We start from the raw sequence: 6002 nt of genomic DNA, 5'->3' as shown, positions 1-6002 counted from the left end.
GAAAATTATAAATTAAAGTTTGATCCGATTAATTTCGATTATCTCGATTAATCGCTAGTCCCCAACCCACCTTCTAACTAGCGACTAACGATTTTTACAACACTGCTTATAGAGGGTCAAAGTTGGTTAGCACCATCCATGGTCGTTGTGTCTCCACTACCTGCTTGTTGTCACCACTACCTTGACACCACCTCGTTTTTACCAGAATAAAGGTGACTTTTTTTCTTTAAAAACCCCATTTTATCCCAATTCATTTACTTCAAACCCATTTGATCCGTCACCCAAACCCACCTGACCCTCCTAGTTTGCCATGCTTTGTTACTTGTTTGTTAAAGTTATAATCTATGTCATTAAATACTATTTTGATCATGATCCGATTATATGTGATGATTGAGAAGGGGGGGGGGGGGGGCGGTTGCGATTATTGGGAAAGGGAGGGGGTGCTCTTGTTCACTGTGTAACATGTGTGGGTTTCCCATCTTGATATGTTGAAAGGTTTAGGGATTTAGACAACGTTGTTAGCATTCGCTAACTACCGACGTACAAACTTTTTGAAGTTCGGTTTGGAAGATTAAGACACTACTATGATATCGACACCTAATGGGACTTATGGAGTTATAGGTAAATCTTTCAATGAGGATGGGTCATGTAATTTCCATGAGAACAAACTATCATTTAAATTGGATATTTTAATCAATTTATTTGACAATGTATCAAATTGTTTTATGTTTTTATTAAACATGTCATAGATTTTAAAATTTTGTTAAAAATAAAGTACGCTAAATATACATTGATCATCAGTTGCGATTAAATTCCGTTGTGGAATGCATTATGCCATATCCAGATGGATCAAGAGCGGCTAAGAGGAGAGGAGGAAATTTACCCCTAACATGTTCAAGTAATAACATACTATTAGGAATAACCTGATCCAACTCGAGATACAACCAATTCGACACTACCTGATAGGTGTTGGTTCAAATCCGGCGCATTGGGATCAAGGGCGAAGCATAGAAAAGACCCGGAGTCTCCACCCCTCCCCCCTATACATGGCCCATGACTTTCAGCCCCCAACGACTTGAAAACGGAGCTAATGCTTAGTTCTATTTTACATTTCTTGTTTCTTTGATTAAACTAGAAATAAGAAAGCTAACATATCTTGGATCGAGTAGCTTCAAAACCATCTATTTTTCATGTAATTTCGTTGTTTGATTAGCTTTTTCTAACCATCAACTTTTTTACTTTATATATCTTTGCTGTTAAAAAAAACTTTTGGCTCCCTCTGTAGAAAAGTCAAAGCTTCGCCACTCACTGGGTCAGGGCATAAGACTCTGGATGTACGTGGAAATGTGGGTTTAACCCACACCCTACGCTTATCGCGCATGATGTCTGCTTGAGTGCACTGACGTCTCCCATTAGTGACGAAGCATGGAAACTATATGGCATGATTGGGTAGTTGCTAAGGAAGTGGCAAGAAGGCCATATCTGCATGAGATTAATATAAATACCGCCCTGGAGCTTGATCGCAAGGCTAATAATATCCTTGTTTTGTAGACTGTTAATCTAGTGTCCAACTTTGTTGCACTACCTTAAATGTTTTAAGATTTCACATATGTTTTCAAGCACATCAGGAAAGCATTCAATGCTCAAACGGGCCATTAATTGCAAGCTTTTTCATTAGTTTTAATTTTCTTGTTATCTTCAGAATCATCATCCTTGAGAATTGATATTTCTCCATAACATGAAGTAGACAAGGATATGAGGACCTTGTTTTATGGATATCTCCATAAGGCAACATCAAAGATCATGTGACTCTAATCCATAGTTGGAGTTCTCCATCTCTTGAAATTTTTGAACCATAAAAATAGTTGGTTTGTGATATTATTTAAATCAGAAAAGATCAACAACAAAGTTTGAATAAAAAGATTGAATTGTAGTCAAGGTTGTAAAAATCGTCAGGCGGCTGACTAGGGAGTTAAGTGTGCTCAAAGTACTCAGGAGTACTCGAACATGACAAATATAAAGATAATTAATTTTTGGATATTATATATATGTCAGATATCATAAGTTTACTAATATTTTAGAAAAAAAATAAGTAAATATCAATATAAATAAGAGAAATACATTTATAAATAATAAATTATTCTAAAATTGCTAATCATTAATTAAAAAACAATCTTTGTTCTTTAATATTATAAAAATATGAATTATTTTTTATTTTTTTAAGTCAAAATCGGTCCAAGTTCACCGACTAGATTTGATTCAGGTTGATGTTGAACACCTTTGATCGAATCTTAGTAAGTAGGCGAAGTTAAAGAAACTCGTCTCGGCGACATACCTTGCAGCGAGTACTCAGCCTTATAAACATATTTTTACAACATTACTTTAATTGAATTAACAATTATGCAGTAATGGAGATGAATTTGCTTGTTGAATAGGCGAAGTTAAAGAAACTCGTCTCGATGACATACCTTGCACCGAGTACTCAGCCTTATAAACATATTTTTACAACATTACTTTAATTGAATTAACAATTATGCAGTAGTGGAAATGAATTTGCTTGTTGAATTGAATACCATACTTCGAGTAATTACAATGAAATTTCTCAAAAGTCGTTTACAATTTGCCAAACCCTAGAAGATTATAGACTATAATCTATTCTAGGAATTGATTAAAGATTATGCAAACTACATAAAAGTTATATGACATATTACTAATATGTCCCATATTACTAATCTGTCTTGATCATCTCCAACAATCTTCTACCAATACTGATGCTGCATCATCTTTAGAAACCTCAACAACAATATAAACTCCTTGTAAGAATAAATATTTAGATATGTATATTTATGTATGGCCTACATGATCATTTATATTATAATAGATCAAAGTTAATTAAATTATACCTTATAATTATGTTAGCTAGGTAATTGTTGATGGACCAAATTACCTTTTCTTGCTAACCAAGGGTTTCCCCTTGGATGTATATAAATATGGAGAGACTAATTAACATCAAATAACTTAACCCTAAACCCTCACGTCATATTTCGTGAGCCTCTCTCCCTCTATATTATTCGGTTTCTCAAGAACCCTAATCCCCATCACTAATATACATCCTAAAGGGGAAACCGACCAAGCTGACTGTCATGTCGTCTGGATCGTTCTCATCAGCTGTGGCCTCTCTCTCTGCTGTGACAAGTATGTTTTAGTTGTAGGTTTATCATAACATTCATGTTTTCTATTACATACATGAAGAACTGATCAACACTCCTTGCTTAGTATTAATTAACTCAACTTCAGCGGAAAGTTGTTAATCAGTCGAAACTTGGTACTTATGCACAATAAGTGTCATCCTAATCAGTTGGAGTATTATGCAACATCTAAGTAGTTAAAATTTAGCATTCATTAACAACTCATCAACGATTGTATTTATTTAGTTCTAGCTACATGATCGGTTCTAAGAGACCTTTTAACCCAAGGATATTTCTAGATTTTTCCGATAACGAGGAATCTGGAGAAAAAAATATGGGAGAGTTAATTGTATGTGAAGATAGACCGGAATTAAAGCTAGGTGGGTGATATTTATGCCCTCTCTATTTAACGGCGAACCTGGGTGCAACTATAATTGATGTCGTTATCATTTGACGTGGAGGTCATGGGATCAAGTCGTGGAAACTAACTCTTGTGAAAATATAGTGTAATGATGTGTACATCATGCGCAAGTCAGCTTGGCGACCCTTTGCAAGCAGGATCCTTGTGCACCGGATTTGCCACTTTTGCATTAGTGACGTATTTGAAAATTTTAAAACAAACATGACTCCGCATTTGATGGTCACCCGTGCAACTTAATTGGAACATTTTACAAATTGTTATATATTTTCATGAAAAAAACTACAAATCTGTGTAATAAAGGATTCAGTATTGCAATGTAAAATTGCAACTAGTGATCCTAATAGCATGTTTTAGGAACTTGAACAACATAACATTAATACATAGGCATTGGTTCGTCATTGTTGTCCAAAATAACTGGAAATCTAGAAATCTCATCTGTCCAAGGATTATTAACATCACCATCATCAACGGTCTTCATTGCTCGCCAAATCACGCTACTACACTTGAAGCCCGAACCAAATGCTATCTGCCAAACCTGGTTTCCTTTTTTCATCCGACCCTTTGCCTCCACATATGCTAGCTCATACCATACTGAGCTACTAGACGTATTTCCATACCTGTACAATGTCATTCTTGAAGCTTCCATTTCAGTGTCGGAAAACCCTAGGCTCTTCTGTAGTCCGTCGAGTATCATCTTCCCGCCAACATGAGGGAGGAAATGATCTACGGCCTTGCCATAGTTAGGCATGTACGGTTGGATGTTCAATGACGAAAGGAGTTTTCTAACGACGTATATTATTATGTAAAGCAATTTCTCTTTTTTCGGAAGGATTATGCTACCTAAGGCGGTGATGTTTGGTTTGATAGTGGCTATGGCGGAGGCAACGAGGTGTTTGGTGACAGAGATTCCTATTTTGGCGCTGTCGTCTTCTTCCTGTTGGATGCAGTTGTATGACCGGTCTGAATTTGATGTGCTGGTGTGCACCGCATGAAGAAGTTGATATTTGGAGATGTGATGATCGGATTGGCGGCTGGAGAGGAGGATTGAGGCACCTCCCATTCGGAAGAGGCAGTTGATGATGAACATCGAATGATTTTTGCCGTAGTAGAAGTTTTCGGTCATGCTATCGGTACTCACTATCAATGCACATGTGTTTTGATCTACCTGCACGTGTCAGTTATCACATCAGTAATATTCCCCTTTTCTATACCAAAGGACAAAAAAGATTCTTGATTTGATGTTTTTGAAGAGGGATATTATGAAAATATAATATAAAAGGAGGTGTGCGTTTAGCAAACACAAACGCGTGTTCAAATAACCTTAAGGAGGTTTTTAGCAAGTCCTATTGCCAGCAGTCCTGCACTGCAGCCCATCCCAACTAGATTGTAGGTGATGATGTTTTCTCTAAGCTTATACCGGTTAACTATCATGCTAGTAAGAGACGGTTCCGGGTTATAAATACAACAATTCACAATCAGTATCCCAATATCCTCACATTTTATGGCTGTTTTTGCGAGAAGCATGTCTATTGCGCTAAACACAATCGTCTCAACTCCCTTCTGGCAGCTTCCATGGAAGGATTATATGATTTTCCGAAAAATATTTCTGCCAAATAAGTTTCGTCACCAAGGCCGCCTCTATCTAAGATTCTCTCCATGAAATCCACTAAGCTTTCTGAGAAATATCCACTTTCTCTTGCGTTCTTCATAAACCGATCCTTTGGGTATTTTTGAGAAGATGGAGGCTTATAACATGTGAAATCGATCAAGTAGACATTGCATGGATCTTTTCTGGTGATGACAAATTTTAAAGATAAGAAAGTTAGAACACAGATAATTAGTAGAGCTAATAACATAATTTCTATCTTGGAGTTGGTAAGAAGTTTCTGGAGATATAGGTCGACGGTGAGCATTATTGGTACTTATACAACCGATCGATTTAAGAGACGAAAGACAAATCAAGGAACGGAATTGATGACAAAATCTTGGAGATTTTAATAGATATAAAACTTAGTGTTGGTGGACAGAATCAATGATAAAGGGTGGAATGAGTGCATTCTGTCAGTATGTTTGGTTAGTACGAGAAACCAAAAAGGTTATCTTGTTTGATTACTGATTAGTCATCTTAATAACTTTTTGTTTATCTAAGATAGATGCGTGAAGTTCCCATATTGCAAAATAGGGGTAGAAGCTCTTGAGTATAGGGTTACATGTTTTTGTAACAGAGACCCATATATGTACATACATGTCATTTTCTTTCACAAAGTTATCAAACACACATTTAGTTGTGCCAACTTAAAGTTACTTTCATCTATGGGTTCATTCAATTCAGGTGTTCTTTGTAGTGTGATTGATGCATATCTCATTTAAAGTCAACTAGTAGAATTCCCCAC

At 36.3% G+C, this 6002-nt stretch overlaps 1 pseudogene; it reads right to left on the bottom strand.

Annotated features, from left to right (window-relative positions):
* Positions 1-3778: 3778 nt before the first annotated feature.
* Positions 3779-5667, bottom strand: LOC143532333 (3-ketoacyl-CoA synthase 4-like; annotated as a pseudogene).
* Between the last annotated feature and the right edge of the window lie 335 nt (positions 5668-6002).

The sequence above is a fragment of the Bidens hawaiensis genome, unplaced genomic scaffold (genome assembly GCF_021521415.1).
Source record: "Bidens hawaiensis isolate Kalapana, Puna unplaced genomic scaffold, B.hawaiensis_p1.1 tig00009443_1, whole genome shotgun sequence".
Classification (NCBI taxonomy): domain Eukaryota; kingdom Viridiplantae; phylum Streptophyta; class Magnoliopsida; order Asterales; family Asteraceae; genus Bidens; species Bidens hawaiensis.
Note: the sequence above shows the minus strand (reverse complement) of the source record. Positions and strands in the feature narration are given on the sequence as shown.